Here is a 15,814-nt window from a genome sequence, read left to right as displayed (position 1 = left end):
AATAACCAGAAAGGAAAGGAAAGGATTACTGAAAGTGAAAATGGTTATGGAGATTTGTGAAAGCAAAGGAAGTAGGTAAAGAGAGGTAAAGAGAGCTAGAGAGAAGGAACGTAACAGAGAGAAAGAGACTGAATTTGCATTGTACTGAATAGATTATTTGTGTGCTTGGATTTACTCTGTATTTGGTCCCTGAATGTAACCTATGTCCACTGTTTTAGAGAAAACATAGAACCACCACTGGGATTGGTGATTCTGTTGGCTCTTGGAGACTCTGCATCGCGTCGGAACACCATGTGGTATAGATCATTACATCTTGGTACACAGAGCACTGGTGAGACAACAGGTTGGATCAGAGGGAGAAGGTGTTTGGAGAAGGGAGAGGAATGTAATGACAGCAAAAAGGGCTGATGCGGACCGACGCAGAGGTAATAAATCAGCGGAGAGGAGGCTGGGGGTCGGTTTAGCTCAGGAAGTAGAGGGTGTCTTGTAACCGAAGGTTGCTAGTTCGATCCCCATCTCCCTCCTAGCTGAGTGTTGATGTGTCCCTGAGGTAAGTTACATGGTGATCACAGGATTTAGGAATAATTATCTAGACTCCAAAACATGAGCAATTAGTGTTAAAAATTGTCTGCACACCACACTCCACAGGAGTCAATGGGTTCAATGGCGCCAGGGTAAAGTGACTCATCAAAGAGGAGCGGACCCAACCCATGGACTCTGCGTGGATAGGTGGATGTTATTTTGGTGCTTGGACCTGACGAGGTCTAGGTGCCAAGATAACAACACAAATAAAATATTTCCTTAGAGATTATGATAAGTAATAGACAATTTATTAAAAGTAATCTTATAATTTAGAAAAAACAATCGGCAATACTTAAAAATTAGACCAAATAAGTATGATAAAACGTTATCCAAATTTCTAATTTAGGTTATCCACAATGACAAAATGTCATTTAACATAAATAAGTAAAATAGAATAAGAAAGGATGTGTGTGTGAGCCTGTTCTCGTGTGTGTGTGTCAGGACGGCCGAGGTAGGGGAGAACCCTCCCCTACTGGAAGTGATGGAATACACAAGGGGATACTGAAAGCATGCTTCAGATAAAACAACATGGTTAATTAACGTAGAGGGTTTGGGTTTGGTATAGTAGTGAATCAAAATGTGGAAAACACTAAATGTAATCAATAGGTAGAATAAAAGGTTTAATTAGGTCGTCCAATTTAAATAGATCGTGAAGGGCAATCGGGTAGGATTATGAAGAGAATTGTGATTTGAGTAACGGTTAAGACAGAAGTGAGTCGCCCAATATTGAAAATGCAAGTTTTAATATTGTGATTTTTGTTTTCTTTCACATCTCCCTAGTTAAGGACAATAGGTGGATTGACGCCACATCTGCTGGGAAGGGATCATACATGCTATGTTGTCAAATTGGATTCGGAAGTAGTGGGTTTACCTTCAAATGCCACTAATGCTGCTGCAACACTTTAATAATTTTAACTCTGATAAATTATCTTTTGTTTTATAGTCGCCCTGATGTGCACACACATGGCTGCATACGGCAGATGCGGCTGAAGACTCTGTCTCCATCCCTCCACTTTGCGATCTATACCACCATATAGGTGGGGATTGATCGTATCCCAGGTACGGCATCCTGCATAAGCCAGTATGGAAGGCTGGTTAGCCAACGACGGGTAAGATCCCACCTTGAAGCCCGGGACAACCTAAAGCAGGCACAGTCACGATTACTTGGCAGAGTCACTGTGAGCACTGGCTCACTTGATCATGGAGTGACGGACTGCAACCATCATAGGAAAAGCCGGCTGATGAAAGGTGGAGGGGGAACAGGAGTCAGATATGTCACGCCGTTGGTTGCACCAACGGCGTTCTTAGATTTGCTTATCATTTAATGCGCATGGTTTTGACCATTGCGCAAGGGGGGAGGTATTGAGGAGAATTAGGAAAAAAATTGAAAACAAGGTTTTTCTTCACCATACTTGCAAACAATGATTGACATCCAGCTAAATAAGTGTGAAATATTGAAAAAACAGTGTTCAACAGATGGGTAGAAGCAGTCCCATCAGAAGACCAAAGTGCGGCTACGGTAATCAAGGTTCTGACTAGAGAAGTCATGCCAAGGTTTGGAATTCCGTCACAAATTAGCTCAGGCAATAGAGCTGCGTTTATTCAGAAAACACTCAAACAAGTGATTTAACATCTGCATGTCAAACAAAGATTAGGCTGTGTCTACATTCCTCAAACCACAAGGTATGGTGGAGAGAGGAATCGGACGCTTAAGACAAAGATTAACTAAATTAAATTAGAGTACTAAATTAAAAGACTAATGCACTACGACTGACACTAATGAGTTATCGCATGAAAACTAACAGAACGACGCATCTAACCCCGCATGAAATGTTACGGGTCGACCCATGCCTTCACCTGTCATTCGAGGGCCTCATAAAGGACCTCCATTAGAACAATTGGAAACTGAATTAAGACGCTATTTGGGACAGCTAACTGGCATACACAGGCTTATTTTTCAACAAGAGAAAGACAGAGTTCCAGAGTTGGAGAAGGAGCCACCAAGGGGGGTGGAGCCAGGTGACCAAGTGTATCTCAGGATGTTCAGGAGAAAGTGGAACTAGCCCAGGAGAGAAGGACCATACAAAGTCACCAGCGCAACACCAACATCCATCCAAGTGGAAGGAAGTGCCACGTGGTATCATCTCAACCACTGCACAAAAGCTGCTCAACCCAAAGCCAGGGACGACCGTGAGAAGGAGGAGCCAGACGCAGACACACGTGGGGCTGACCAGCTGCCCCAGGACCAGATCCAGTCGAGCCAAGAGATACAGCAGCATGATGATGCTGAAAACGGGGAGCCTGTTTCTGATCCTTTACGGGTTGTGCCAGATTTCGCTGGCACAAGCACAGACCCCGAGGTAGGATGAAACCACGGGGACAACACAAACCTGGAAGGGCCAGGAATTAGGGTGGTAGGCCTACTGAAGAAAGCCAGAGAGGAACACAGGATAATCCGGCCCAAAAATCATTCAGGACTAATTGACAACAAGGGGAAACTGTCCTTATATACTCAGGATACCACCGCGGAGGACCAAGTTAATGAATTTGTGGTTTACCTGTTATGGCGGATAACCAACCGGCCTTATGTGCATTAACCTTCCGCCAGAATCATGAACATGGTGCATAGGAAAGATCAGTGTGAATTACATATCCATAATTCAATGAAATGGTGTCTGGGCATAGAGGAGTCGGGTGACTGGGAGAGGATGCTCTATGGGGAGATAGATTGGAGTGAAACTAGAGAGGAGACCGGAATGTGAGAATTCAGACCCCTCATGTGAACCACAACCATTTCAGACAGTGTGAACAAATGGACATTGGACTAATGGGTTTCAGGGCTGGTGGCTGCAAACAGAAGCAACAACCACGATGCCCAAACCCCCCACGTTATATAGTATACCGGTATATGACGATAATCAGAGCTATCCAAATCTATGCAAGCTTGTTGACAATCTTAGTTTTTATTTCTTTTTATTTTGATTTCTATTGTTTACTTATTTTTTGAAATGTCATTTTTTGAGTTTCATATTTTTTTTATGTCATATATTCTGAAATGCTAATTTTCAATGCATGCTGAAAATACTATGTTATGTGTGAATTCTAGTTAAACATTTGATAGATCTTTTTGCCTTAAACAGGTTTAAAAATCCTGAGAATTATTCAGGTTGAGATTCCTGAACATGCTTAAAGGTTTTTAATGATGATCAAATGTAGTGCAAAATATAGCCTAAACGACTGTTATGTTTTTGTTGTGATCTTGGCAGTCACAAAAGGGTGGATATGTGGTAGAAATTAATGATTATATTCTATGGTAAACTATGATTATTATGAGGTCTGTATATCTAATAGTGGAAAACACCCAGCCTGGGAGTCTGGGTTCAGAACAGATGGTGGGGCCCCTAAAAGGAGCAGGGAGCTACGGGGTTAAGGCATGCTGACCTCAGCCTAGTGTTTTGGGCGATCTTTGTGACCATTTGCTGACCAATTGCTGAACCGTGTTCAGTTAAGTGAATTATGACTGAACTAGCAGACACCTCAAGAGAAGCCAGTTTGTGTGGATAAAAAGACGCCGCAGTTTTGTTTGAACCACGTGACTCCTATGACCCCACTCAGGCTGTTTGTCGTTGTTTTTTTCTGCACGATAAAGTATTTGCAATTCTTGCTTCCGGACCCCCTCGTTTTCATTTTACTCTCTCTCTCTCTTGAATTAGTCTAAGTGTTTATATCTCGATTAATCTACTACAGCAGCCCATGCACAAGTTGCACAGAAGAACTTACAATAAATATTGCTTACCGTCAGATATCTCACAAGATGTTAGACAGCTTGATATGAGCTTATTCTAGGACCCTTCTTGTGTCCTTTTGCAGTGGGGGGAAGTAGGTGAATCAGCAGAAGTATGCTTGACAGGTCACTGTCCCAGCCTAGGGGGAAAGCAGAAGAAAGTACAAGATTGTCAGAAAGATTTACATCTGAAAACAACCTTAAAGTGGAAATGAAGCAATGAGAACTGTGACCATTTTTTGGTTGCTTTTTCATTTTTGAGAATACATGGATTTTCCATTAACATGAAATTCAGTATTTCACGGAAAATGAAATGTTGATAACGACTTTCGCACTAGGCGCGCCTGTTTTAAAAATCAGGCCCTACGTCACAGATGGTTAGCCTTTCAATACATGTCGAATCTTGGAAAGAAGAACAGGGGGGTCATTTTGTATTGCCCCTGATGTTCAAACAAATATTATCGGGTAAAAGAGAGTGGTAAAATAGTTATTGCCATGTCATTCCTGTCAAGAAGCCTAAACTGCTCCAAAGATGTTAGCTGCATTGAACGCCTCAGCCCCGGAATGGATGAGTGCAGAGAGTATGTAGGAACCACTTTTTAGAGGCTGATTACATTGGAAGAGGGTGCTTGTGCTGTCCCACATCGCTGAAGCCAGAATGCGGGTGCCAACAATTTTATTTTAGTGGTATAGTCTGGAGAGTCTAGCACGGACGACCTGTCAAATCGGACCCGGGCGCTGTGGTTCTTATGCCAGTAGAGAGTGCAGAAACGCGCTTGCCAGGCAGAGAACGAGAGGTAAACTTGCTTTCTAGTACTAGAGAAACAGAGAAATTGTACACTCCGTTGCGAAGATTGTCGTGTTTGCAGACTCGCTCCATGCTCTTGATCATATTCTTAATCCATCGCCAAAATAATCCTTGATTTGGACAATAATCCTTGCAAACACCGTCGTTGCACTATTTCGCATATCATGTGCCACCAAATGGCACGACAATTACTGTATCATGAAATGAACGAACTCTAAGACAGCGTGGTAGCCCAGCTGCTGCACCCGTGTAGGCTACTACTTTTCATAGCTGTAAACAACATCCTGTGGACGGGCAGAGCCGGGAGATCTCAGTTATTATCACCTCCAGTAGCCGCGTTTACATGGACACACCTGTTCCGCATAGATTTCTATGCGGAACAGAAAATGATCATGTATACGCCTCATTCGGAATACAATTATCTGTTCGGCATAGATTCTATGCTGAATAGAAGAGGTGGTGTAGTCCGTTTTAATCGCCATGTATGCACTTATTCCGAATAGATTGGGGTTTACTTTAGAGCAGCCGCAGTAGTTCGCAATTGGTCCACTGAGCTCCGTCGGTACTTATAAGCACACCGAACTTCACCGCTGTCAAGGAAAGTGGATTTATTGCCTGATTCACGTCTTTGTTATCACTCCGTAAAAGTAGTCCGGTAAGCGTGTCCGGTTTGCTAAGCGACGGGACATGGGTGTTTATTAATGACGTGTTTCGCGTATCGTAGTGTCCGCGCGCGTCCGAGGTAACTGTAAATGAGTAGGCTACTAGTAGTACTTTTGCAGGCTGAACGTTAAAATACTGCTTAACTTAGAGAGATGGCAGCTGCAGTAGTTCGCAAATGGACCTTCGAGGATTCCTGGTCACTAAATTCCCGTAAGACCACTCTTCCCTCCCACCAGTCGTGGCTGCGGACTCCGCATCAAATTTCCTCATGTTGCGGCGGAGCTTAGGGTTATTATAATAATACGTTTTCTGCGCTGTCCTTCCCCTTCTTAATGAGCAGCAAGCAGAGAAAAGCTCTCTCCTGCTGTGCTTTTCCATTAAAATCAAATTTAAAAATCCCCGCTAGTGTAAGACATCCATTATGTCGCCGCCGGTCCAGATGTTGTGGTCAGTGTGCGCGGAGACATAACGGACACTTTTGTTACTGCCATGTATACAGTACATTCGGACACATTTTAGGAAACAAGATCTATGCCGCATTAGAAATCTATGCGGATCAGATGTGTCCATGTTAACGCGGCTAGTGAGGCTGATGAGCCGCTATGTAAAACAACATAGAATGTTACCACCCATTCTCTGACCGTCATCGTATTCTGAAAACAGAGATGGCGGCGCACAGGCTGAAAACATTATAATTTATGCACTTGTTTGTGGCTTTATTCTAATAATGGTCATATTTCCGACTTATTTTGATTATTGGTCTATTGAAATATTAACTATGCTAAGACATCTGTTTATTTGATTGCTTCCTTTCCACTTTAATTAGACCAGATTATGCACATAGCAATATTTTGGAGCATTCAGTATGAATTAAATTGTTTTCAAAGAGCTAATGAGCCATGCTTACCAGACCCATCGGAGCGTTGATTTCCAGACAAGAGGTCTTCGACGAACTCATTCAAATTCTTGGAGTTTGCCAGGATCCTAGGTTTGAAGTAGGTGGGCCATTTTTCCAAAAATCTGCCAGAAGCATCCTCTCTGAACATCATGGTGAAGTCTTGGTCAATCTACAGTAGAAACACTTTAAGTCCTTGCAACCTCTCATAGACACCAACCATCCGCAAATTAAATTTCAGTATTTTTATGCTTGTTTAAATGAAAGTGTAATCCTCCAGTAATCATTGTTCTCTTTAAAATTAATTAAACAATGCTATGTATTTCCTACCAAGCCAGGGGTATCGAGGAAACGTGGGAAAACATACAGGACTGTGGAGGAGTTTTCCTGGTCTTGAACCAGTGTCTGGCGGTATTGAAATGTTGCCCTCATCTTCTCTTGGACAATTGTTGCATCAGTCGTGTGCTTCAATAAAGAGATTGCCTCGCGGCATTCCTTGCCAAACAGTTGCTTGTCAGTTAGGCGTAAATCCCTCCTGCTCTTTGGACCATCTTGATATGTAGCGGTGGTTGAGCATCTCCGGGACTGAACTGCAGAGTTCTGTTGGACTGTCTGATCATTTTCCAGTCCAAAGAAAAGAGTGTATCTGGCTAGACTCACGCCTCTTTCAGACAACCACCAATGGTTTGTCTTCTGGAGTAACACTATATTTTTAAATCAACACTGTTGAGTGTTTTGCAGAATAAATTTGACTCCCTGTATTAACACCAACTCTTTTTGAAGAATAACTCTCTTGTAGTTAAATTACACTAAACAGTGTTGAAACAACTCTATATGTTTTACACTTCACTCCAACACTGAATATCTAACACTTTGGATTTTGCTGATTTTGCAATTGTAGATATCTGCAATGAGAAACCCCATATATGGGGTTTCTCATTGCAGATATCTACAATTCAGTTGTGGATATCCACTTTGTAAATTACGGATATCTGCAACTGAATTGTAGATATCTGTAATTCCAGTTTGAGATATCGACAATTTCATTCTGACTAGTTATAATTCCAGTTCAAGATTTCTTTAATTCAGCTCAATTCAAGATATCTACATGTCCCTTTTCAGATATCTTAAATTAAGTTTTGACTAGGCGAAATGACGTTGTAGATATCTCTAACTGGAGTTACGACTAGTCAAAATGACGTTGTAGATATCTCAAACTGGAGTCATAATTTAATAGTAGATATCTATTATCAAGTTATAGATATCTTCAAAGGAATTTTGATTAGAGATATAGATATCTGTAACTTTCATTCCGCCTAGTCAAAATCGAATTACAGATATCTTGAATTTGAGTTTTGACTAGGTAAAATGACGTTACAGATATCTTGAATTTGAGTTTTGACTAGGCAAAATGACTTTACAGATATCTTGAATGAGATATATATATTACTAGATATACCAACTATTCAAAATGTAATTACGACTAGTCAGAAAGAAGTTGTTGATATCGAGCAAGGTACGTTTTATTACTCAGTTTTCTGGGAATAATCGTTTTATTCGCGGGAGGCGGTCCTATAATTTGTCAATACAGATATCTGAAACGTCATTTTGCCTAGTCAAAACTCAAGTTCAAGATATCTGTAATTAGATTTTGACTAGGCGGAATGAAAGTTACAGATATCTACAATTGTAGATATCTCTCATCAAAATTCCTTTCAAGATATCTATCACTTCATAATAGATATCTACAACGTCATTTTGACTAGTCGTAACTCCAGTTAGAGATATCTACAACGTCATTTTGACTAGTCGTAACTCCAGTTAGAGATATCTACAACGTAATTTCGCCTAGTCAAAACTTAATTTAAGATATCTGAAAAGGGACATGTAGATATCTTGAATTGAGGTGAAATTAAAGATATCTTGAACTGGAATTATGACTAGTCAGAATCAAATTGTAGATATCCTCAAACTGGGAATTACAGATATCTACAATTCAGTTGCAGATATCGGTAATTCACAAAAGTGGATATCCGCAATCTGAATTGTAGATATCTGCAATGAGAAACCCCATAGACATGAATGGCGAAAATGACGTCATTTCGCCTATGAGGAATGTCTTTGTGGATATCTGAAATGACAATGGGCCTCTCTCACAAAAATTGGAAATGATGTCACACCGGGCAAAGTCATTTTTGTATTGCTGTCAATGCAAAAATGGATTGTTTCTTCGCCACTTCCCCGGTGGGTTTTCCCAATTTGGGATTTGAAGATGTGCAGAAGATTGTGGAGACACACTCAACAACACCACAGTCCAGGCTGACAAAGGGGTACAAGTTTTTTGTGGAGGAGTTTGTACACAATTATCAAGGAAAGTGGTCTAAGGTGTTTTGTTGTTGTCAGTAAGCTACTCAATGACCTTGCTCATTCATGTTTTGTGATGACAAGCAAACCCAACCTGGTCTCACAGGAATCTGTGTAATGACTACGGACACTTAACTCGAAATCCGTGGCCACATCACGGAAACACGCCGATTTCCCTGATGTGCCACGGAATCGCTCCAATGCAAGTTAATGACACTGATGTTCCGTGGCTCACACACGGATCCCCGTTTCAACGAGCGAGTCGACCACGGGGGATTATTCAAAACCCGAGGTGGTCTCACTGAAAACACTTAAATTGTCCTTGATGTGTCCACGGAAGTTGCTCCAATGCAAGTAAATGACACTGATATTCCGTGGCACACACACACAGATTCCCGTGTGTGTGTGTCAAAGTTTACCACGGCGGGGGCTTGACTCAAAATCCGTGCTGGTCTGACGGAATCACTTAAACACATTCTCACTCCGAACGCGTCGATTTTTGGTCAGTGACTTTGGCTTCAGTTTCTGACGCAAAAGGGTACCCTTGTGCTTCTTTTTTCGACGCATGGGGTTTCCAACTCGTTACAATGTAACCCCTTCACGGGGGACCCGACGGCTGCGCATAGAGACGCTATGAGCATTAATCCCATTGGCTAACGGAGGACCATGTGCTTCTTTTTTCGACGCATGGGGTTTCCCACTCATTGCAATGTAATCCCTCCACGGCAATATATGAAGCTATGAGCATTCATCCCATTGGCTAACGGAAGACCCGGCTGCACATTAACGGCGAAGTTACAGTGAAATCTGTGACATTCCTCAACACAACTACACCAACGTTAGCCTGGTTCTACCAGACTCTCGTACTTCACTTCATTTCATTTCATTTGTACAGAGAGTCTGGACCAGAGCTATAGAGAGAGAGAGTTGCGACACGCTATGATCTCGCCGACAGGGTGGTCACGTGGTTGTCACGTGGTTCATGTAAGCCTCAATAGTTCCAAACACGCCGCGCTTTCAATGTTATTCTATGGGACGACAGCAGAGATTTCAATATTAAATGGTAAATATGAATGAAAAAATCACATACAAGTATTTGTCTGACTGTTATTGCATTATTACATATTTGTAAATGTCAGTTTTACATTTAGAGCGGTAGGGGGGCAACTGAAAGCTATCTATAAGTGCTATTACTTAGATACGTTTTTAAGTTTCGGAGGGAAAGCTTCATGTTCGTGTTAGCATACTGGCCTAACCTTAACTTTTACCTTACATCTGTGTTGAAATCAAAGTATTCAAGATGTTCTACCATGATCATTTAAAGATATAAGCCACACAAAGTATCAAATATATTAAAGAATAACAACTCATTACGCTTGGATGAATGAAATTGTATTTTTTTTTTATTAAACAATTAGTGTGACAAGAACAAGTGATTGCGATTGTGTGAACAGATTCAACAATGGACACAGCAGGGAACACTATATACTTAGGGCAAACCATTAACATATAACATTGCAAATATACTATACTTTATGCCATTTCAATACTTAGAATAGCCCTGAGCAAATTCTAAATGGGTTTAGGAGGGAGGATCCTCGTTTGGTCATGAACTCTGACCTCTAACCTATTCTCAAAAGTCGGGGCATAAGTGGTTGAGGAACAGTTGTTACCCGCTCTGTGATCTTCAATGGTGTCATGGTTCTTGGTTACAACTAACATTTTATAGATCAATGGTCATACCATGGTTGGCTGTGCAGCATTTGGATGCTCCAATCGGTCCGAGAAGGGTTATCACGGCTTCCCCAAGAGCGCAGGGAGAAATGGCTGGCAATGGTCAGCCGTCAAAACTTATTGACAGTCAGCAACAGTCAAAAACGATGTAACGTAATGTTCAGATCACTTGCTAGCATTTCAAAGGGCATAATAATTCTAAGTGTAGAGAATTATGACTTTCCAATGATATTTGAAGTGCAATGGAAACTGATCTTACAAGCCTACCTACAGGTACACTTTGAAAATGACCAATTCAAGCCACAAATTAGATAGGATGTTGAAGTTGAGGCCCGATGCAGGCCCAACAGTTTTCATCCATCGCCCTAAACCGAAGAGGAGGAAACCCCCTTCTGTGAGGGTGCCTCCGGAACCAAGTGCAACGGACCACACATATTGCGCCAAATTAAACTTCGGTATGATCCATGCAGCTAACAATATTCCCCATTTCATGTAATTCAAGGATAGACTACACTACTAATGAGATTACATAATTCATATTTGTACATTCAGTTTAAAAAACAACCAGAAGGAAGGGATTCTCTGAGGATTTGCACACAATGTAGATAATCGACACATTTCTACCCAATTAACAATTGCCGGTAGATCCATTTATAAATTGTATTAGTTTCTGATTGTGGCAGATGATTTAATTCAGATTACAGAAATGTTTTGCTTTAATTCATTTTTTTACATTGGAGATGACAGTAGTTGCAAATGCAAAGGCAAAATACATATAACAGCAACATTACCTTGTAATTGTTACAGAGATTGAGGGAGAAATTTAGGTGGATTTCAAGAGCGTTGAAAAGGACATCACAGGAGACAGAGAGAGCAATCAAGAGGCCACATTGCCAGGGGCAGGTGATTCAGGGGCGGGTGATTCAGGGGCGGGTGATTCAGGGGCGGGTGATTCAGGGGCGGGTGATTCAGGGGCGGGTGATCCAGTGGCGGGTGATCCAGGGATTTCAGGGGTCAACAGTGAAGGAATAACTTTTGCCAGGGCCAGCTGCTCCAGGGACCAGACTGCCAGGGACTGATGGGGCGACTGTGGAGGACCTAATAAGGCAACTAGAAAAGGAAAAATGTATGAGAAGGAGAGCAGAGAGGGCTATTGCAAAACAAAAAAGAATAAATTTGGCACTAAGAAAGAGAATCAATTCAGTCAACAAGAAGTTAAAACGAAAAAGCCATACAGGTTAAATTGACCGCCCATCATAATCAGCATTGTTGAATCGGCGGCATCTGTAGGGCTTCATGTGCTGAACATCACCCTTCCAGGATATAATTAAACAACAGTTATTTCTACTAGCTATCGCATCATAAAACCCGTCCTTAAATCAACCTAAATTATCCTAGTAATTCCAACATAAATAACTAACTAAATAAAAGTTAGATTCACTAGTACTGAACTTCGTAATTGTTGGTGTAGATACCATCACATGGTGCAGTCGAGCTAACAAACTAGCAGGCAATCGGTCGTCTACCAAGATAAAAATATATATAATTACGCTGTGCATATACAAATAAATATCAATATATGCATCATAAAGGTCCTGATACAATATAGACAGTTGACAATTCAAAAGAGGTAGCTATTTAATCAATTTACCCCTGGAAGATACCTTCACAGATGGTGAAATCGAGCTAACAAACTAGCAAGCAATCGGTCGTCTACCAAGATAAAATATATATATAATTACGCTGTGCATTTACAAATAAAGATCAGTATATGCATCATAAAAGGGCCTCTGATACAATATAGACAGTTGACAATTCAAAAGAGGTAGCTATTTAATCAATTTACCTCAGAAGTTACTCGGCGGCCAGCAATGGAAATGAACGGTCTCCTACGCCGTAAAATGGTGTTTGGAACTATTCGAGGCTCCATACCCCGGAAGTAGGCTCTACAACGGAGTCCAATGGAAGTGTCGCAACTCTCTCTCTCTATAGCTCTGGGCCCCGTTTCCCGATAACGATGGATCCACGCTCGTACGATCATTCTCACGATGGATCTTGCGATCCATCGTCAATTTCTTTGGAGCGTTTCCCGAAACTCCTCTTAACGTGAACGCGCATTCGCTGCACTCACGACGTCGTAGGATTGTAACTGTCTACTGACACGGTGCTGAAATGGGCTCCGTAGGAGGGGGAGACGCAGGAATGTCGCAGGAAAAATTGTGTTAAAAAGGGTTAAAATATATCCCCATCAAGGACAACAGCAGAGTAGCCTACGAAAAAAATAGACTGCAATTATATGAATGCTAAGACATTAAAACACAATTGATTAGGCTTAAACCGACATATATCAGTCCTAATCCTGAATGCACTGTGCGTTTCACGGCATTTTCCCCCCTTAAAAAAATCCTCTTCACACCTGTGAATAACCCGGGAGACGTCCATGATGAGGAATACAACGAAGCCCACCGTCTGGCCCGGTGCATCGTTGAGCGCACGATCGGGAGGTGGAAGTTGCGCTTTAGATGCCTTCACAAGTCAGGCGGAGGGCTCCAGTTTTCTCCGGCCAAGTCATGCGCCGTGATATGTGTGACGGCTATGTTGCACAATATTGCAGCTAAGGCTGGGGTGGCATTGCTTGAACCGGAGGACGTTGAGGACGATGACGATGAGGAAGATCGGTGTGAGGACGGCCTCCCTCATAACTACGCGGCTGGTTTTCATGCGCGTCGAATAGTGATTGAGACTTTTTTTTAACCCCCTCCACCCTCCCTCATGTCACTAAACATTCCCGTCAACGTGACCAATCCCCACCATATCCCAGCCTTTTGCCTGCTCCTTTGCTTGTTTTTATAAAAAATTGTATTTCTTTATTTTCTTATTTTTTTTAATTTCTTTTATTTCGTTATTTTTTTATTTTTTTTAATTTGTTTAATTTAATTTATTTTTTACATTATTTTATGCTAGTAGCCTATGTCAGTCTGCAAAAATCCCCCCACTTTCTCTCACACATTTTGAGTGCCCTGCCTGCGCAAACATTTTCTGGACTGTCCCGTTTTATTTTGGCCATTTGAACATCTTATTAATAAATTAATTAATAATCTTTATTAATTACCAAACTAAGAACATAAAGGCGCAATGCGTTTAATAAACGCATCCAATAGACGGAATGTCCGATGGTGTCGCCACTGAGGCTATAGCTGACGATGCTCTTAGCATCCTACGAGTACCTACGAGCACCCCTGGAGTACTCGTTAGCTACGAGCGTTTTCAAGACGTTCGTTCCCCACGATGCTTTCGGGAAACGCGTTGAAAACTCTACGATGCCCTTTCGACGCACTTCACGATCCACTTAGGCTAACGACGCTTTCGGGAAACGGGGCCCTGGTCTGGACCTAATCAATTGACAAACGTTAACTCACTTGAAGGCGGGTGTCTGTTGAAGTTTGAAATGATTGGATCTGCCCAGTGCCACTCTGGATCTGCCATAACCAATCGCTAACGTTTGGTTGTGACGTATGTTATGCGCCGGGAATCACGCGCAGGTTGTACACAAACCAAACACCTTGCGCGTCTGCACAAAAATGTCCGTCAACGACAGCTGCAGGTTTGGTTCGTCAAATTTAATTTATCAGGGAAAAATTGCACATTGTAAATCAACTACCGACCAGTGGCGGCTGGTGGTTTTTAAAGTGAGGGAGGAAGGACTGCGCTCTTGGTTGCCATTGGCCTGCTTGCACTGTTGGTGTATGGTGGCATAAGAATGTGAGACTCAAGTTGTTTCAGGGTGTTTTGGTGAACTACAAAATAGCAGGGAGGGAGTTATGTGAACATAATTTATACAAAGCCACCAGTGGCATCACTGTAATTTCAGAAGGAAAGGATGCAAAGCATATTAGTCAAATCAGGCCTACTATTGATTTGTAAAAGTAAATAAAAAAATCTGAGCCTAATATTGCCCTCACTGACTGAAGTTATTTAGCTATGTTTATTTTCAGTTACAATTGCTTGTAATGCTACCAGTAAGTCATGCGTACCTAGCAAACCATGTAGCACTCACAACACTGACGTTGCCATTACTTCTGGTGACCTTGATTTTGGGAAGTGGTCTACCTCTTTCTTTGGTCGCTAACTTAGCACTGTAACTGAAAGAATGGAATGCTTTTTGTAATAAGACGTTAACACTATCTTCCGTTTCCAATGTTTCCATTGTGCATTTAGGATCTCGCTATCGCAGATTTCACTTGCTCTGCGTCTCTCAGACTGAGCACCGCGGCAATGCAGACCGGGTTTGTTATTGACAGCATTGCCAGATTGGGCAGATTTCCCGCCCAATGATAATTTTTCCAGCCTAACATGGTTAAAAGTAGCCCAATTGGGTGGGAAATCAGACCAATCTGGCAACACTGCTCAACATCCAGGGATCCTGCTTATTGGTTCATAGCGCAGACGGATAGATTTTTGCGCGAATCAGACCCCTTAAGGTCCCACCCACTCAGAGGAGGATTTTCCTCCTCTCTCCCATTGAAACCCATGTTATCCACCGGCCGCCAGTACTTTCAGTAAAATGAATGGGAGTGAACGGCGGCGGAGGGAGGACCTTCCTCCCTGAAGTAATTGTCAATAGGCGATAGGGGGTGCTAATGTCCCTTTACCCAGGGAAACGAACATTATATATTCAAAGGCAATAAAGTAGTCATATTTAAGGGCATTAATTCATTACAATAGTCTGCACAATCTACATTTTTTATTCTCAACAATGTTAGGGAGGATCTTCCTCCCTCTCCTCAATGGAGAAGCCTCCACTGCTACCGACCTACAACAACAACTCAAACTGGTGTACGACTTTATCGTCATTGTTCTCAGACACACCCTCTGTTCGCTGATTGGGGGCCGCTGTGGCGGTGTCATGCCAAATTTGTTCCAGCTGCCAAATTTGTACCGGGCGCGTCATCCATACGTAATCCATTCCAAACCTGCCTGGCAA

The 15,814-nt window shown here is 42.0% G+C and overlaps 1 long non-coding RNA gene across 1 annotated transcript; it reads right to left on the bottom strand.

Annotated features, from left to right (window-relative positions):
* Positions 1–11,849: 11,849 nt before the first annotated feature.
* On the bottom strand, positions 11,850–12,731 carry LOC130391315 (uncharacterized). The gene is made up of 3 exons (XR_008896882.1): positions 12,677–12,731; positions 12,066–12,143; positions 11,850–11,940 (listed from the first exon to the last, which is right to left on the bottom strand). It is a non-coding gene; the product is annotated as an uncharacterized LOC130391315 (long non-coding RNA).
* Positions 12,732–15,814: the final 3,083 nt, after the last annotated feature.

The sequence above is a fragment of the Gadus chalcogrammus genome, chromosome 11 (genome assembly GCF_026213295.1).
Source record: "Gadus chalcogrammus isolate NIFS_2021 chromosome 11, NIFS_Gcha_1.0, whole genome shotgun sequence".
NCBI classification, from domain to species: domain Eukaryota; kingdom Metazoa; phylum Chordata; class Actinopteri; order Gadiformes; family Gadidae; genus Gadus; species Gadus chalcogrammus.
The sequence above is the reverse complement of the archived record's forward strand: the minus strand, read 5'-3'. Positions and strand labels throughout refer to the sequence as shown.